An 18,589-nucleotide genomic window follows, 5' to 3' on the forward strand; every position below is an offset into this window, starting at 1 on the left:
ATCGCAGCGCCCCGGGTCAGTGGATCTGACCGGAGCGCTGCAGCGGGGAGAGTGTAGCGAGCGCTCCGGGGAGGAGCAGGGACCCGGAGCGCTCGGCGTAACAGTACCCCCCCCCTTGGGTCTCCCCCTCTTCTTAGAGCCTGAGAACCTGAGGAGCAGACTTTTGTCTAGGATGTTGTCCTCAGGTTCCCAGTGTCACGATGCCGGCTGGCAGGTAGTGGATCCTCTGTGCCAGAGAGGGATTGGCGTGGACCGTGCTAGTGGACCGGTTCTAAGCCACTACTGGTTTTCACCAGAGCCCGCCGCAAAGCGGGATGGTCTTGCTGCGGCGGTAGTGACCAGGTCGTATCCGCTAGCAACGGCTCACCTCTCTGGCTGCTGAAGATAGGCGCGGTACAAGGGAGTAGGCAGAAGCAAGGTCGGACGTAGCAGAAGGTCGGGGCAGGCAGCAAGGATCGTAGTCAGGGGCAACGGCAGAAGGTCTGGAACACAGGCTAGGAACACACAAGGAACGCTTTCACTGGCACAATGGCAACAAGATCCGGCAAGGGAGTGCAGGGGAAGTGAGGTGATATAGGGAAGTGCACAGGTGAACACACTAATTGGAACCACTGCGCCAATCAGCGGCGCAGTGGCCCTTTAAATCGCAGAGACCCGGCGCGCGCGCGCCCTAGGGAGCGGGGCCGCGCGCGCCGGGACAGAACAGACGGGGAGCGAGTCAGGTACGGGAGCCGGGGTGCGCATCGCGAGCGGGCGCTACCCGCATCGCGAATCGCATCCCGGCTGGCAGCGGAATCGCAGCGCCCCGGGTCAGAGGATGTGACCGGAGCGCTGCAGCGGGGAGAGTGAAGCGAGCGCTCCGGGGAGGAGCGGGGACCCGGAGCGCTCGGCGTAACACCCAGGATCTCTCTTCAGGACCACAACCCTCCCAGTCCACTAAAAAAAAAGTTTTCCCTCTGACCTTTTTAGAAGCTAAGATCTCTTTGACAGAGAAGATGTCCGAGGAGCCGGAAACAGGAGTGGGAGGAACAGATTTGGGAGAAAAACGGTTGAGGATGAGTGGTTTAAGAAGAGAAACGTGAAAGGCATTAGGGATACGAAGAGAAGGAGGAAGAAGAAGTTTGTAAGAGACAGGATTAATTTGACACAAAATTTTAAAAGGACCAAGATAGCGTGGTCCCAACTTGTAGCTAGGGACACGGAAGCGGACATATTTAGCGGAGAGCCATACCTTGTCTCCAGGGGAAAAAACGGGAGGAGCTCTTCTTTTCTTATCCGCGAACTTCTTCATGCGTGATGAAGCCTGTAAGAGAGATTTTTGGGTCTCTCTCCATATGATGGAAAGGTCACGAGAAATTTCATCCACAGCGGGCAGACCAGAGGGCAAGGGGGTAGGGAGGGGGGGAAGAGGGTGACGGCCGTACACCACGAAAAATGGGGATTTGGAGGAAGATTCAGAGACTCTGAAGTTATACGAGAATTCGGCCCATGGAAGGAGATCTGCCCAGTCATCCTGGCGGGAGGAAACAAAATGTCGCAAATAATCACCCAAGACCTGGTTAATTCTTTCTACTTGTCCATTGGACTGGGGATGATATGCAGAAGAAAAATTTAATTTAATCTTGAGTTGTTTACAGAGAGCCCTCCAGAATTTAGACACAAATTGGACGCCTCTATCCGAGACGATCTGCGTAGGCAACCCGTGAAGACGAAAAATGTGTACAAAAAATTGTTTAGCCAACTGAGGCGCTGAAGGAAGACCAGGAAGAGGGATGAAATGTGCCATTTTGGAGAATCGATCAACGACCACCCAAATAACAGTGTTGCCACGGGAAGGGGGTAAATCAGTAACAAAATCCATACCAATCAGAGACCAAGGCTGTTCGGGGACAGGCAGGGGAGGAAGAAAACCAGCGGGTTTCTGGCGAGGAGTCTTATCCCGGGCACAGATAGTGCAGGCTCGCACAAAGTCCACAACATCCGTCTCCAGAGTCGGCCACCAATAGAAGCGGGAGATGAGTTGCACAGATTTCTTGATGCCCACATGACCTGCGAGATGGGAGGAGTGGCCCCATTTGAGGATTCCGAGGCGTTGGCGTGGAGAAACAAAGGTCTTCCCCGGAGGAGTTTGCCTGATGGAGGCTGGAGAAGTGGAGATCAGGCAGTCAGGTGGAATGATGTGTTGCGGAGAGAGTTCAACTTCTGAGGCATCCGAGGAACGAGAGAGAGCATCGGCCCTAATGTTCTTATCGGCAGGACGAAAGTGAATCTCAAAATTAAATCGGGCAAAGAACAGAGACCACCGGGCCTGGCGAGGATTCGGCCGTTGGGCAGACTGGAGGTAGGAGAGGTTCTTGTGGTCGGTGTATATAATAACTGGAAATCTTGATCCCTCCAGCAGATGCCTCCATTCCTCAAGTGCTAATTTAATGGCTAGAAGCTCTCGATCCCCGATGGAGTAGTTCCTCTCCGCCGGAGAGAAGGTCCTAGAAAAAAAACCACAAGTGACAGCATGCCCGGAAGAATTTTTTTGTAGAAGAACAGCTCCAGCTCCCACTGAGGAGGCATCAACCTCCAATAGGAAGGGTTTGGAAGGGTCAGGTCTGGAGAGCACGGGAGCCGAAGAAAAGGCAGACTTGAGTCGTTTAAAGGCGTCTTCCGCTTGAGGAGGCCAAGACTTGGGATCGGCATTTTTTTGGTTAAAGCCACGATAGGGGCCACAACGGTAGAAAAATGCGGAATAAATTGCCTGTAATAATTGGCGAACCCCAAAAAGCGTTGGATAGCACGGAGTCCGGAGGGGCGTGGCCAATCTAAGACGGCAGAGAGTTTGTCTGGATCCATTTGTAGTCCCTGGCCAGAGACCAAATATCCTAGAAAAGGAAGAGATTGGCATTCAAACAGACATTTCTCAATTTTGGCATAGAGTTGATTGTCACGAAGTCTCTGAAGAACCATACGGACATGCTGGCGGTGTTCTTCTAGATTGGCAGAAAAAATTAGGATATCGTCCAGATATACAACAACACAGGAGTATAACAGATCACGAAAAATTTCATTAACAAAGTCTTGGAAGACAGCAGGGGCGTTGCACAGGCCAAAGGGCATGACCAGATACTCAAAGTGTCCATCTCTGGTGTTAAATGCCGTTTTCCACTCATCCCCCTCTCTGATGCGGATGAGGTTATAGGCACCTCTTAAGTCCAGTTTAGTAAAGATGTGGGCACCTTGGAGGCGATCAAAGAGTTCAGAGATGAGGGGTAGGGGGTAGCGGTTCTTAACCGTGATTTTATTAAGACCGCGGTAGTCAATGCAAGGACGTAGGGAGCCATCTTTTTTGGACACAAAGAAAAATCCGGCTCCGGCAGGAGAGGAGGATTTACGGATAAAGCCCTTTTTTAAATTTTCCTGGACGTATTCAGACATGGCAAGAGTCTCTGGGGCGGAGAGAGGATAAATTCTGCCCCGGGGTGGAGTAGTGCCCGGGAGGAGGTCGATAGGACAATCATAAGGCCTGTGAGGAGGTAGAGTCTCAGCTTGTTTTTTGCAGAAAACATCCGCGAAGTCCATATAGGCCTTAGGGAGACCGGTTACTGGGGGAACCACAGAGTCACGGCAAGGGTTACTGGGAACCGGTTTTAGACAGTCCTTGGAACAAGAGGGCCCCCAACTCTTGATCTCCCCAGTGGACCAATCCAGGGTTGGGGAATGAAGTTGAAGCCAGGGATGTCCAAGGAGAATTTCCGAGGTGCAATTGGGAAGGACCAGAAGTTTAATCCTCTCGTGATGAGATCCGATGCTCATTAGAAGGGGCTCCGTGCGGAAACGTATAGTACAGTCCAATCTTTCATTGTTTACACAATTGATGTAAAGGGGTCTGGCGAGACTGGTCACTGGGATGTTGAACCTGTTGACGAGAGAGGCCAAAATAAAATTTCCTGCAGATCCAGAGTCCAAGAAGGCCACGGTAGAGAAGGAGAAGGCAGAGGCCGACATCCGCACAGGCACAGTAAGACGTGGAGAAGCAGAGTAGACATCAAGGACTGTCTCACCTTTGTGCGGAGTCAGCGTACGTCTTTCCAGGCGGGGAGGACGGATAGGACAATCCCTCAGGAAGTGTTCGGTACTAGCACAGTACAGGCAGAGGTTCTCCATGCGGCGTCGTGTCCTCTCTTGAGGTGTCAGGCGAGACCGGTCGACCTGCATAGCCTCCACGGCGGGAGGCACAGGAATGGATTGCAGGGGACCAGAGGAGAGAGGAGCCGAGGAGAAGAAACGCCTCGTGCGAACAGAGTCCATATCTTGGCGGAGCTCCTGACGCCTTTCGGAAAAACGCATGTCAATACGAGTGGCTAGGTGAATGAGTTCATGTAGATTAGCAGGAGTTTCTCGTGCGGCCAGAACATCTTTAATGTTGCTGGATAGGCCTTTTTTAAAGGTCGCGCAGAGGGCCTCATTATTCCAGGATAATTCTGAAGCAAGAGTACGGAATTGTACGGCATACTCGCCAACGGAAGAATTACCCTGGACCAGGTTCAACAGGGCAGTCTCAGCAGAAGAGGCTCGGGCAGGTTCCTCAAAGACACTTCGGATTTCCGAGAAGAAGGAGTGTACAGAGGCAGTGACGGGGTCATTGCGGTCCCAGAGCGGTGTGGCCCAAGACAGGGCTTTTCCAGACAGAAGGCTGACTACGAAAGCCACCTTAGACCTTTCAGTGGGAAACAGGTCCGACATCATCTCCAGATGCAGGGAACATTGGGAAAGAAAGCCACGGCAAAACTTAGAGTCCCCATCAAATTTATCCGGCAAGGATAGGCGTAGACCAGGAGCGGCCACTCGCTGCGGAGGAGGTGCAGGAGCTGGCGGAGGAGATGACTGCTGAAGCTGTGGTAGTAACTGCTGTAGCATAACGGTCAGTTGAGACAGCTGTTGGCCTTGTTGCGCTATCTGTTGTGACTGCTGGGCGACCACCGTGGTAAGGTCAGCGACAACTGGCAGAGGAACTTCAGCGGGATCCATGGCCGGATCTACTGTCACGATGCCGGCTGGCAGGAGGTGGATCCTCTGTGCCAGAGAGGGATGGCGAGGACCGTGCTAGTGGACCGGTTCTAAGACACTACTGGTTTTCACCAGAGCCCGCCGCAAAGCGGGATGGTCTTGCTGCGGCGGTAGTGACCAGGTCGTATCCACTAGCAACGGCTCACCTCTCTGGCTGCTGAAGATAGGCGCGGTACAAGGGAGTAGACAGAAGCAAGGTCGGACGTAGCAGAAGGTCGGGGCAGGCAGCAAGGATCGTAGTCAGGGGCAACGGCAGGAGGTCTGGAACACAGGCTAGGAACACACAAGGAACGCTTTCACTGGCACGATGGCAACAAGATCCGGCAAGGAAGTGCAGGGGAAGTGAGGTGATATAGGGAAGTGCACAGGTGAAGACACTAATTGGAATCACTGCGCCAATCAGCGGCGCAGTGGCCCTTTAAATCGCAAAGACCCGGCGCGCGCGCGCCCTAGGGAGCGGGGCCGCGCGCGCCGGGACAGGAGCGAAGGAGAGCGAGTCAGGTACGGGAGCCGGGGTGCGCATCGCGAGCGGGCGCTACCCGCATCGCGAATCGCATCCCGGCTGGAAGCGGAATCGCAGCGCCCCGGGTCAGTGGATCTGACCGGAGCGCTGCAGCGGGGAGAGTGTAGCGAGCGCTCCGGGGAGGAGCAGGGACCCGGAGCGCTCGGCGTAACAGTTATAGGTCCCATAGGGGGTTATAACATTGGATGCACTGATTTCCCACACTGATCACTGCCATGCATTAACATGGCATTGATCAGTGTTATCGCCGCTCGACTGCTCCAGCCTGGATCTCAGGCACGGAGCAGTCATTCGGCGATCAGACACGCAGGAAGCGGGTAGGGATCCTCCTGGTGTCCTGCAAGCTGTTCGGGATGCCGTGATTTCCCTGTGACTGAGCTGCCGGGATGCTTTCATTTCACTTCAGACGTGGCAGTCAACTTTGATCGCCGTATCTGAAGGGTTAATACTGGGCATCACCGCGATTGGTGATGTCCGGTATTAGCCATGGGTCCCGGCAGTTGATGGCTGCCGGGACCAACCCAATATGACCTGTTATATCGCGGGAGCAGGCGCAGGACATAAATATATGTCCTGCGTCGTTAAGGAGTTAACCCCGTAAGGACCAAGCCCATTTTATTTTTGTATTTCTTTTTCCCCTCGCCTTCTAAAAATCACAAGTCTTTTATATTTCCATCCATAGACCCATATGAGGGTTTGTTTTTTGTGTGACAAATTGTACTTCGTATTGACATCACTCATTTTACCATAAAATGTGCGGCACAACCAAAAAATATTATTTGTGTGGGGAAATTGAAAAGAAAACTGCAATTTTGCAATTTATGGAAGTACACTTTATGGTAAAAATGACATGTTTTCATTATTCTGTGGTTCAATACGATTAAAATTATGCCCTTGGTTAGATACTTTTCTATCATTGTACCACTTTAAAAAAAATCTCAAACTTTTTTAACAAAATTTAAATTGCCCTTTTTTGACCACCTAACTTTCTCATTTTTCCGTATATGGGGCAGTATGAGGGGTAGTTTTTTGCACCATGATCTGTAGTTTTTATTGGTACCACTTTTACTTAAATTTAGCTTTTTAATCCCCCCCTTTTTTTTTTTTACAAAAAAGCAACAATTTTGGACTTTTTTTTAAATTTACACCGTTCCCCCGAACAGGATATTTTACATTATATTTTGATAGTTCGGACATTTACGCACTCGGCGATAGCAAATATGTTATATATAGGAAAAAGGGGCCATTTACATTTTTATTGGGGAAGGGGCTCTTTCTCATTTTTTTTTTACTTTTTTTATAATTTTTTTTTTTACACTTTTATAGTCCTCATAGGGGACTATTGCTGGCAATCATTAGATTGCATATGCTGAACAGTGTTATGCATAGGCATAGCACTGATCAGTATTATCGTCGATCTTCTTCTCTGGTTTGCCCTATGTCAGACCAGAAGAGAATACCCCGGGATGACGGCAGGAGCAGGTAAGGGGAGCCATGTTGGATGATCAGATCTTCCCAGCAATCTGAGGGGTTAATGAGCTTCAGGAAATGTACAATTTATTTTTATACCCCAAGGGCTTGTTCACACGTGTTTTCCACTGGGAGTTTGAATGGGGGCAGGCTCACCCTGGCAGTTTTTTGGCAGTGGAATTTCTGCTGTGAAAAATCCGCCACAGACCCTATTGACTTCTTAGGGTATTACAGAGATATTTTACAAAGATATTTTTTTCATGCTCCTCAGCAGCTTATAATAAACTAAAAGTGTTGGAAAAGTGGTAGAAAATGTAAAAATGTTTCATTAATTGCTGAGAAGCTATAGGGAAAACTGAAAACCTATCTAGGGTGCCAGATCCAATTGGCAGCCTTCATGAAATACAAAACAATTGTGGTTAATGCTTTAGCTTCATTTCATGATTCCAGTGAATAAGGATAGGAAATACATTGAAACATTACACTTCTCTACTAAAAAAAAGTCATTTTTTGGCTATAAACAGCATTTATAGGAGTGTTTACGGAATTTTAAAGCAGATCCAAATCATCTCACTTTTATTTGGAATTTTGTTTTGGAGGGAAATCTAATCTGCTTAGATCATTTTTAAATTCTAACGTGAATTGAGCAATAATTTCATGGATATCACATATCTAGCTCAATTTTTCAGTCTCTTAACATCCAGGAATTAAGCTAAAACAATAGACATTCTCTGTTACTTACAATAAATCACAGCAGGACCAGATGGCTCACTGTATGTATTCTCCGCTGACGTGCTAAGTTATAAATATTCCGCAAGAAACCAGAGCAATCTTCTGTACCATGATTTGTTTTTCAACCCTATATACAGTAAAAAAAATAATATATATATATATATATATATATATATATATATATATATATACAAATATATGTACATTTCATAGGTGCATAACTGAAGTTTCAGAAACAGAGACAAGTTGAACAGTTTTTCATGTATGTCGTGATATGACGACCACGTGTGATATGTGGTGCAATTTGTGTAAATAACAACAAGCTGTCATGCACGCTAAGGATTAAGTGCACCATAGGCTCTGTGCTGTCCGCAGCATCTAAAACCTAACCCCCTGCCATTTTCTTGTTGTCTAGTTCACTTTCTGGGTCTATTCACATGGTGTGGATAAATCGCAGTTTATTGCCGTGAATATTGCAAAACCACAGCAAAATGCTGCAGTATTTGCTATGATTTCATGGTAATCACTGCAATAAACCATAATTTGACCTCATTTTGCCTCTTTGGGATATAAAACAACAGGCATGTGGCAGCTGCCAAGCATCACTTGTCAAATTAATTATTAAGGGTCTATTCCCACATTGGGTAACCTGTGCATATTTGATGCACATATTGTGAAGCTGCAGATTTGAAGCAGTGTTCAGTCATTTAGTTTACATTAAAATCTGCAGCTTCAAATCCTGCACAGGATACAGTACGTGTGAATACAGCCTAAGGGCACATTCACCCGTACAGGATCTGCTGCACATTTTTGCTGCATATTTTGTGTATTTGATTTGGTACCCATTAACTTCAATGGGTAGCAAAATCAGCTGCAGAAAATATGCAGCAGAACCTGTACGTGTGAATGTACCCTAAAGGGGTATAATAAAAAAAATAAAAATCAACTAGTGCCAGATAGTTATTGCTGCCAAAAAATATAGGCCTTTCAGTACTAGGGCAGCTGTATGACCTAAAGTAAGTCATGTATTTCTTTCCAGACTGACACAGTGCTCCCTGCTGCCACCTTTGTTTATGTCAGAAACTATCCAGAGCAAAAGCAATTGACAGACAGAGGTAGAAGTATGGAGCAATGTTTTGGATTCTAATCTTTGGGGCACACCGAGCCCGCAATCTGCATGTTCGGCAGCCCTATAGACAAGAAAGAAGTTATGGCCTTGCAGGGGTTGTCCATACTATTTACCTGGAGACAATTATGTCCCCATTGTCAGTACCAGCAGTGGTCCCAGTGGTCAGACGACTCCAACCAATCTGCTTGTTATCCCCTAGCGGCTAGCCTGTGGAAAACTCCTTAATCTAGTTGCTGTTATTTACTACTGTTGGGCCCTGTGGTAAAGAACATACCAAAAGTTGCTCCTGTGGCTCCAGGAAGGAACAGAAACTATCCAACAGCCAAACCAACAGGGGGCAGGTAGGAGCTGCTAGCTGGCAGAGATGGCAACAGCAAGATGGATTGGCAGCTACCAGCAACAGAGCACTACAGTAGCTACAGAGATTAAAGAGGCTAGGCATTAGGCAATGAGGCAATAGTAGATGGTCACCTGTACCTGTACTGAAGGAAGCACCAGGTAGCTTGCAACTTGCAACCCCTGACATGTAAATGTGCTCTGCTGCCTGCAGTAGCTATGTACTCATGGCATCTGCAGGATGTGATTGAATTATGGTGATTGAATGTCTGGTGGTGGATCATAACCCCCCTGGAACTTTGGGCCTGGCATCAAGTCAAAACAAACAAATAATTTATTATGCATTTAGTAACTTTTTAGACACTTTTAAGCCTTACTCAATGGGAGGGAGGGGGAGGGGTTATAATTTAATGTGGCTTGAATGTAGCATTGTAAGCAATTATTTTGGCACAGCATGTTGACATAAAGTAAGCCAACCTATTGGTGGTTTAAACATAGACAGCAGTGCCTGCAGATGGGCCAAATTTGTCAAACACAATGCGTCACTGTATTGGAGTGGACCTGTCAGCAGGAAAACAGGTGTGTAAATAAGTCCATGATACGGTTAGCCATTACAATTCTAGGTATACCTTTTTTTTATTTAAATAGCCCTCTGCAACAGTGAGCTATAACCCTATTTGTTATTTTTCAAATTTGGTTAAAATGTCCAAGGGGCGTTTCCCAGTATGGCAAGAGCCCAGGCAAGTGCAGCATGTTTTCTCTTTTTCACTTGCATTCACCTACCCTGTTTGACAGCGACAACTGTCTTTTTGTTTTGCCTATATGAACACAACTTGCACAAGCCAAACCAACACCAGGACGGCACTTAAGCTTCCTAAGCTTAAGCTCTAAACCTAAACAAAAAGAGATTGTAGATCTTATCCACCTGGAAAGAGTAGTCTTATGGGCGTTAAAACTTCTGGGATCTCCAGGAAAGAGAAGAAAGAATTGCTTCACCTTTTTCCAGGATAAGAAATGCTTCACATATAGCTAGAAAGAACTTCTAACAAGAATAAGATCTAGGGATCGGGATTCTGAGAAGAAAAGGTAGAGAGAATGATTTCCTGCTTGACATTGTGGTAAGTAGGCACTTTTGGTTAAAACTTTATTAAAGGGGTACTCCGCCCCAGACATCTTATCCCCTATCCAAAGGATAGGGATAAGATGTCTAATCGCGGGGGTGATTTTACCTAATATCTGCTTCCTAATGTTGCTAAAATAGGGGATTGATAAGATTAAGGATGAGCGAATTGAATCTGATGAATCCGAATTCGTTACGAATTTCAGGAAAAATTCAATTTGCAAGAAATGCGAATATCGTCGCAATTCGATCGAGCAAATCACTTCATTAAACTCTATTTAGAGCGGTCTAAGCTCCAGGACATCTAAAATGGCAGATGCACATATGAGGACATGGGGCAAGGAATCCTGGGAAGGCGAGAACAAGGGTAGGTGGGATGACCCTGAATCACATGCAGCATGCAGGCAATCACCCCTGTGATGTCACAGCCCTATATATCGGCAGCCATATTGCGGCCATTCACTTCAGCCTTTCATTGCAGAGAGATAGATGGGGACAGACAGCGCTGTGTGTTTGCCAGAAAAGCTTTTTTCCAGCAGTGATTCACCTCCAAGTCACATCAGCATTCTGTTGCACAGAGGGACAGAGAGCAGTGTGTGTTGAACAGAAAAGCATTCTTACTGCAGTGATTCACCTCCCAGTCAGCACAGCGTTCTATTAAAGAGAGGGACAGAGACAGAACAGCAAATCAGCTTAAGCACAAATCCTGTCTAGAAGCACTGATAGGGAGGGAGTGATTGGGAGAGAAAGTGCAATTTTGGGTGTAGTACCCAGCGGTTGTGTGCTGCAGCACTAGTATGTGCTGCTGGTGTTGTACACAAATACTTTTTTAAGCGTACTGGAGCGCATTGTGCTCCCCTCATAAGTGCTTACCACATACATACATCTAAGTGGTGTACTATTTTGTTCTGGTTAAAGTCTTAAGGTCCTAGTTACTGTAAAAGGCCAGTCAAAAGTACACACCTGCTGGTGTTGTAAACAAATACTGTTTAAAGCGTACTGGAGTGCATTGTCCTCCCCTCATAAGTGCATACCATATATGTACATCTAAGTGTTGTACCATTTTGTTCTGGTTAAAGTCTTAAGGTCCTAGTTACTGTGAAAGGCCAGCGAAAGTACATACCTGCAGCTATTCTAGACAAATACTGTTTTAAGCGTAATGGAGCGTATTGTACTCCCCTCATATACGCACTAAGTATGTCAGGCAGAGAAGTGCCAGGAAGTGCAGAGAGGAGTGGCAGAGGCCTAAATTCATCAGCCGCAGGCAGAGGTCACAGCAGACTAGAGCGAGTGGCAGCAGGAGTCGCAGAGAGAGGCCTGAGCTCCTGGTATCAGCTAGAAGTCATGTCTCGACCAGCAACCCATCTGCTGTCATTGACTGGTTAACTCGGTCATCCACTTCATCAGAAGTGGCATCTGACACCCCCAGTCAACAGTCGGTGGGTTCCTCAGACACAACCATCTGTTGGCATAGCCCGGGAGCAGTCCCTGTCCTCCAATTGCATCTGTCCTATGGTGTTCCCACCCCCAAAGCAGTATCCTATGCTATGGGTTCAGCTCCACTTTTTAGTTAGGACGATCTACTAGAGGACAGTCAGCAGCCCAGCCAAGAAGTGGAGGAGACATCCGCCGCTTCCTTTGCTAGGCAGGCAAGTAGTGATGAGGAGAGTGGCGTCGTAGGTGGTGTGGGGAGTGTTCATGCTCCTGAAGCACACACGGTTGAGGAACCTGAGGAGGACATCAGTGACGTGCTGACACAACTCGATGATGATGAAGCCAATTGCACTTGAGAGCCAGTTGCAGAAGGGGCTTCATCATCAGGAAAGAGGGTTGCAGGTTGCCTGTGAGGCAACAGTTGAGCCAGCAAGATGGTAGCATGGTTGGGAGTCAGCATGGTAGCAGCAGTGGGAAGTCTGGAGCCAAACATGCTCGGGGTAAACAACCTGCTTTTTGGCAGCCTACCTGCCCGGGAGGCAGTGGAACAGGGGTCAGCTACTCTGCGGTGAGGCAGTTTTTCATCAAGTAAACATGTTAACATGGCCACATGCAATTTTTAAAAATATCTTTAACGCCTTCCCGACCCATGATTTACATGTATGGGTCGGCTCCCATTCTATAACATGGGGCCACAACGTGGCCCCTCGTCATAGCGTGTCGGGCCCGGCACCTAGCAACGTCCAGGACCCGTGTCTAATAGCGCGCGGCAGTGCCGCGCGCTATTAACCCTTTAGACGCGGCATTCAAAGTTGAATGCCGCGTCTAAAGTGAAAGTAAACTAATGCCGGTTAGCTCAGGGAGCTGCTCGGGATCGCCGCGGCAAAACTGCGGCATCCCGAACAGCTTACATGACAGCCGGAGGATCCCTACCTGCCTCCATGCTGTCCGATCGCGGAATGACTGCTCAGTGCCTGAGATCCAGGCATGATCAGTCAAGCGGCAGAATCATTGATCACTGGTTTCCTATGAGAAACCAGTGATCAATGTAAAAGATCAGTGTGTGCAGTGTTATAGGTCCCTATGGGACCTATAACGTTGGAAAAAAAAGTGGGAAAAAAAGTGAATAAAGATCATTTAACCCCTTCCCTAATAAAAGTTTTAATCACCCCCCTTTTCCTATTTAAAAAAAAAAAACTGTGTAAATAAAAATAAACATATGTGGTATCTTCGCATGCGGAAATGTCCGAATTATAAAAACATATCATTAATTAAACCGTATGGTCAATGGCGTACGCACAAAAAAATTCCAAAGTCCAAAAAAGCTTATTTTTGGTCACTTTTTATATCATGAAAAAATGAATAATAAGCGATCAAAAAGTCCTATCATTACAAAAATGGTACCGCTAAAAACTTCAGATCACGACGCAAAAAATTAGCCCTCATACTGTCCCATACGCAGAAAAATAAAAAAGTTATAGGGGTCAGAAGATGACAATTTTAAACGTATAAATTTTCCTGCATGTAGTTATGATTTTTTCCAGAAGTACAATAAAAACAAACCTATATAAGTAGGGTATCATTTTAACCGTATGGACCTACAGAATAAAGAGAAAGTGTCATTTTTACGGGAAAATTTACTGCGTAGAAACGGAAGCCCTCAAAATTTACAAAATTGTGTTTTTCCTTCAATTTTGTCGCACAATGAAATTTTTTTGTTTCTCTGTAGATTTTTGGGTAAAATAACTGATTTTATTACAAAGTAGAATTGGTGGCGCAAAAAATAAGCCATCATATGGATTTTTGGTGCAAAATTGAAAGAGTTATGGTTTTTTAAAGGTAAGGAGGAAAAAATGAAAGTGCAAAAATGGGTAAACCCTGGGTCATGAAGGGGTTAATCTTTTAAATTATCAGGCCCTTTGGTCTGGTCAGGCTGCCGCCACATCCAGGCTCTGTCATTCCGTCACTGTATGGTCTACTCTTGCTGCTGCCACCTCCAGGCTTGGTCATTCTGCCACATTTTGGTCTCCTCATGCTGGTGCCACCTCCAGTCTATGTCATTTTGATTCCATATAATAATTAAATAGTAAACCAAGAATGCACTGGGGTATACCTGGGGGCTCAACCCATTCAAAGCACCCATTCTAAGTTGAAAGCATCGATCCTGCAAAAAAAATTAAGTAAATTTGAAATAGACACCCGTGACATCAGCTTGATAGAGTTTATACCTGGGCTAAGGAAAGAAGGAGTGTTCGCCGCAAAGGGTGATATACGAATAGACTCTCATCAAGTGAAAGCCTTTCCACTACAAGTGAATCAAGTCTAGCACAAAAATTTGTAAAGGAGCAGAAAAGTCAGAAAGATTTTTTAGGAATAAGACAGAAAGAAGAAAAAATTCCTATAAAGAAAAAAGATACGAACAAAGGAGAAATAAAAACGCGGAGCGCAAAGAATACAAACAAGGAGGTGAGCTCTTGATAAATATATTACCTATTGAAATGACTGAGAGTCAACAAAAAGTTATTAATAAAGGGTTAGGATTCGTCCCTACATTTGAAATGGACAAATTTGACTTTAAAGTGGAATTTTTCAAATTTTGCAGGTCCTTGCGTTTAAAAATGTTTTTCTATGATGCGAGTAGAGCCAAACAGAATGTCGGTCAATGCAATCTGACAGATATCCCAGATAAATTGAGAAAACCGAGTTTATTTGATCCTAGTGTTCACAGCCATCTTCTGGAAAGTTTCCAGAGGGTGGTTTTGAACGACGTGTGTGAACAATGGGATAAATGTAAAAATAAAAAAGTTAATAACCTTAGTTTTGATGAGAAATGTGCGTTAACTGAACTAGTGAAGGAAAATAGAGTGGTCGTTAAGAAGGCGGATAAAGGGGGAGCAACAGTTCTATGGGGAAAATAATTATATACACAGGAGGCAGAAAAACAATTAAGTGATGAAAATGTGTATAAGAAATTAAAAGGTGATCCTACAGAGATCTTCAAAAAGGATATTCATATCTTATTAGAAGAAGCAGTAAATAATGGAGTGATTGACACTCTGACTCAGAAAGCCTTAATTAACAACCACCCTAGAATCCCTATTTTATACCTACTTCCTGAGGTTTATAAGGATGGAGAGAGACCCCCGGGACGTCCCATAGTCTCGGTGGTCGACTCCATCCTTCATCCTTTGGCAGTATATGTTGATAATTATTTGCAGAGGATTGTTAAAAAACTGAAAAATTGCTTAAGGGATACTAATGATTTTTTAGATCAAATTGAAAATTTTGAAATTACGGAAAAAGCACTGTTGTGCACATTAGACATTAAGAGTCTTTATACAAATATTCCCACACACAAAGGGATAGCCGCAGTTAGGGAAGAATTAATTAAAGATCCCACACTCTGCAACTCTAAAATTGCCTTCATAGTGAATCTGCTGGAGATTATTTTACAAAAAAATTTTTTTTGATTTGTGGAAGAATTTTATTTGCAGATACAGGGTACCTCGATGGGGTCCCCTGTCGCACCAAGTATAGCAAATATTTTTATGTCTAAGTTTGAGGAAGCATTTGTTTATTCTTTTGCTTTAAGTGAACATGTCCTCAAGTGGACTCCATACATGGATGACGTATTTTTGTTATGGGCAGGTTCGGTTGAACAGCTGAGAGAGTATGTGCAATTGCTGAATAGTTGTCATCCGCTTATCGAGTTTACTATGGAAGTACATCACCAGCAGATTCACTATTTAGATGTAGAAATATCTAAAAATGGTACGAAATTGGAGTCTACACTTTTTAAAAAACAAGCAAATAGAAATAATGTTCTCCTTAGACAAAATCAACATGCACCACAAACATTTAATGAAATACCGAGAGGTCAGTTTATAAGAGCGAGACGAATATGTAGTAACGATGAAGATTATGTAAAAAAATAAAGAAATGTTGATAAAAAAATTTGTTGAACGAGGATATGATGAAAAAGTAATAAGAAAAGTAGGAGAGGAGGTGCAAAAAATACCAAGAGTTAATTTAAGACAGAGGAAGGATAAAAATAAAAAGGGAAATGAAGATAAGAATTTTTCTTTCATGTATGACTGCCATGCACAATCAATTAAAAAGACAGTGAACAAATATTGGGGACTGTTACGTGCCGACCCCAAATATGGAAAAATGTTTGAAAAATTACCTAGATTTATATATAAAAAAGCGAAATTGTTGGCAAATTATCTAGTCCGTGCAGACATGAAAGAAAAACGAAAAGCAAAACAATCATTCTTAGGTACAAAAAAAAAAGGTACCTTTCCGTGCTTGAATTGCCAAAACTGTAACAGCATTATTAAGACTGATGCCATCTGCTATCCTCTTAAAGGTACTAAAATTCCAATAAAAGGGTTGTTAACATCTGATTAAATGTTACTCTAATGATTTGAACATATATGTGTTTTTAAATTTCTCATTCCAGAAATGAGTTCTTGTGAGAGATGATTACTATGTAATAGGTGATGGGTGCACGATAGGGTCACTTGAGAAAGGGGGCGTGTCCTCCGAAATGTCAGAAGTGTCCGGCCTACACACTCACCTGCTTTTCCCCTTCGTGAGAGGAAGGAGGATCCACTCCGCTATGCCCGTGCTAGGGCAAAGATAGATCGGCAGCTGGATCAGGAAATGTCGGACGTTCTTTAATGAGCACTTGGGGTGAAGTACTATTTTGTAACGAATGCAATTGAAAAAAGTGGAACATCCAACAAGTTTGTACGAATTATTAAGAATTTGCTAAAAGCTATTTTAAAGCGTACATATGTGTTCATTGTGAATTTTCTTCCAGATTGGATATGTCATTTTGATGCCATGTGGTCTCTTCATGGTTCTGGGACATTACCTAAGAATTTTTTTATGGTAGCACAGTAGCACTAGCTACCATAAAAACTCAAAATTTGAAAATGTATCTTTTATTCTTAGGAATTGTGAGGCCCTATGGTCTCATCATGCTGCTGGGACATTACCTAAAAAATTTTATGGTGGCACTAGCTACCATAAATGTTCAAATTTGAAAATGTATCTTTTAATCTTTGGAATTGTAAGGCCCTAGGGTCTTCTCATGCTGCTGCCACCTCCAGGCTGTGTCATTGTGCCACCATATGGTCTCTTTATGCTGTTGGCACCGTAGATTAAACTTTTAACATTTTCATGTATCTAAAATCTTCAATTTAAATTTTACAAAACATCTTTAATCTTTTCTATTGTGAGGCCGTATGGTCATCAACGTCATATATTATCTGTGGCATTACCACAAGAATCCAATGAAACAGGTTGGAGTGATAACAATGAACCAAAACTGATTAAATGAAACATTCGCACTTTCACAGTCAGGGGAGCGCTGAGAGACAGGTGGTTTCTCACCTGGCGGAGGACCGCGAGCTTGATGCTCACCAGAATGGGTACTCAAAAAATTTAAATAAATTCAAGTTAAGTTAAATAAAAATTACATTTAAAAAAGTCTTTATTCTGTACAATTTTGATGCCATGTGGTCGCCCTGCTGCCACATCCAGACGCTCTGCGGCAGTGATTCTAATAGCGATGCCTGTAATCTGCATATCATACTGAATAACAGTATTATTTCCCTAACACAGCATACTCCCTATGCGTGTTAGGACAAGACAAAGTGTTCTACACCCCTATTGAGACTAAATGTCTCCTGATTCTTCCGCCAACTCCAGGATGTGTCATTCAGTCACTATATGGTCTCCTTATGCTGCCACCACCTCCACGCTGTGTCATTCAGCCACTATATGTTCTCCTCATGCTGGCGCCACCTCCACGCTGTGTCATTCAGCCACTATATGTTCTCCTCATGCTGCCGTCACTTCCACACTGTGTCATTCAGCCACTATATGGTCTCCTCATACTGATGCCACCTCCAGGCTCTGTCATTGTGCCACTCTGTGACAGAAATTTTAATAGCATTGCCTTTGATCAGCATGTCATACTGAATAACAGTATTATTTCACTAACCCAGCACACACCCTATGCATGTTATAGCATGGCAAAGTGTTCCACACCCCTATTGAGGCTCTCTATAGGCCAGAAATAGCTGTTTTTAATAGCGATTTGATGCAAATAAATTCGGACCAAACCAAATTTGGGGGGAAAATCCTGTGAATTGGCTGAATCAAATTTTTCAAAAATTTGCTCATCGCTTGATAAGATGTTTCAACACTATGTGTCCCAGGAAGAAACTGGTTGGTGAACACATGATCTAATGTTATTGACATCTTTAAAAAAAAAGTCTTGCAATAATAGCATATTTATCAAATGTTCCATTACGTTCAAAATGTATTCCTGAGAATTGGATCCTCACCATGTAAAGGTTAAGTCCCTTCTTTACGTCTTACCAAAAAAAGTGAAAGACTTTCTGTAAAGAGACATTTGATAAAGACACTACTAAACAAAAAATTATCTAAATTCTGGCATAAGTCCTCTTTATATAGGATTTTATAGAGTTGGAGATGTTAGAGAAGACTTCTTTAGACAACCTTTTTTGCCTGAACAGGTTTAATTTATCATCCAGACCCTTAGGGGGAGTTTGGTGCGATCTGGGTGAGCTAAAAGTGTTAAAACATGAAGGTAGGCATCTGTCAGGTCAATAGTGTGTGAGGTCTATAGTCAACCTCAATTTGTTGCTTGGTTTGGGTACAATAAATATTCCAGTAGACGTCTTGATATCTTTGTGTGTGGGAACAAATTCCAGAGTGCTTTTCCTGGTAAGTTCCTTGACTAATGAAAAAA

At 44.4% G+C, this 18,589-nt stretch overlaps 1 long non-coding RNA gene across 1 annotated transcript in view; it reads right to left on the reverse strand.

Annotated features, from left to right (window-relative positions):
- LOC130369329 (uncharacterized) overlaps positions 1-18,589 on the reverse strand; it is a 54,870-nt gene that overhangs the window by 21,751 nt on the left and 14,530 nt on the right. Inside the window, exon 2 of the long non-coding RNA XR_008892721.1 lies at positions 7,794-7,910. This is a non-coding gene — a long non-coding RNA (uncharacterized LOC130369329). The remainder of the gene's footprint in view (positions 1-7,793; positions 7,911-18,589) is intronic.

The sequence above is a fragment of the Hyla sarda genome, chromosome 4 (genome assembly GCF_029499605.1).
Source record: "Hyla sarda isolate aHylSar1 chromosome 4, aHylSar1.hap1, whole genome shotgun sequence".
Classification (NCBI taxonomy): domain Eukaryota; kingdom Metazoa; phylum Chordata; class Amphibia; order Anura; family Hylidae; genus Hyla; species Hyla sarda.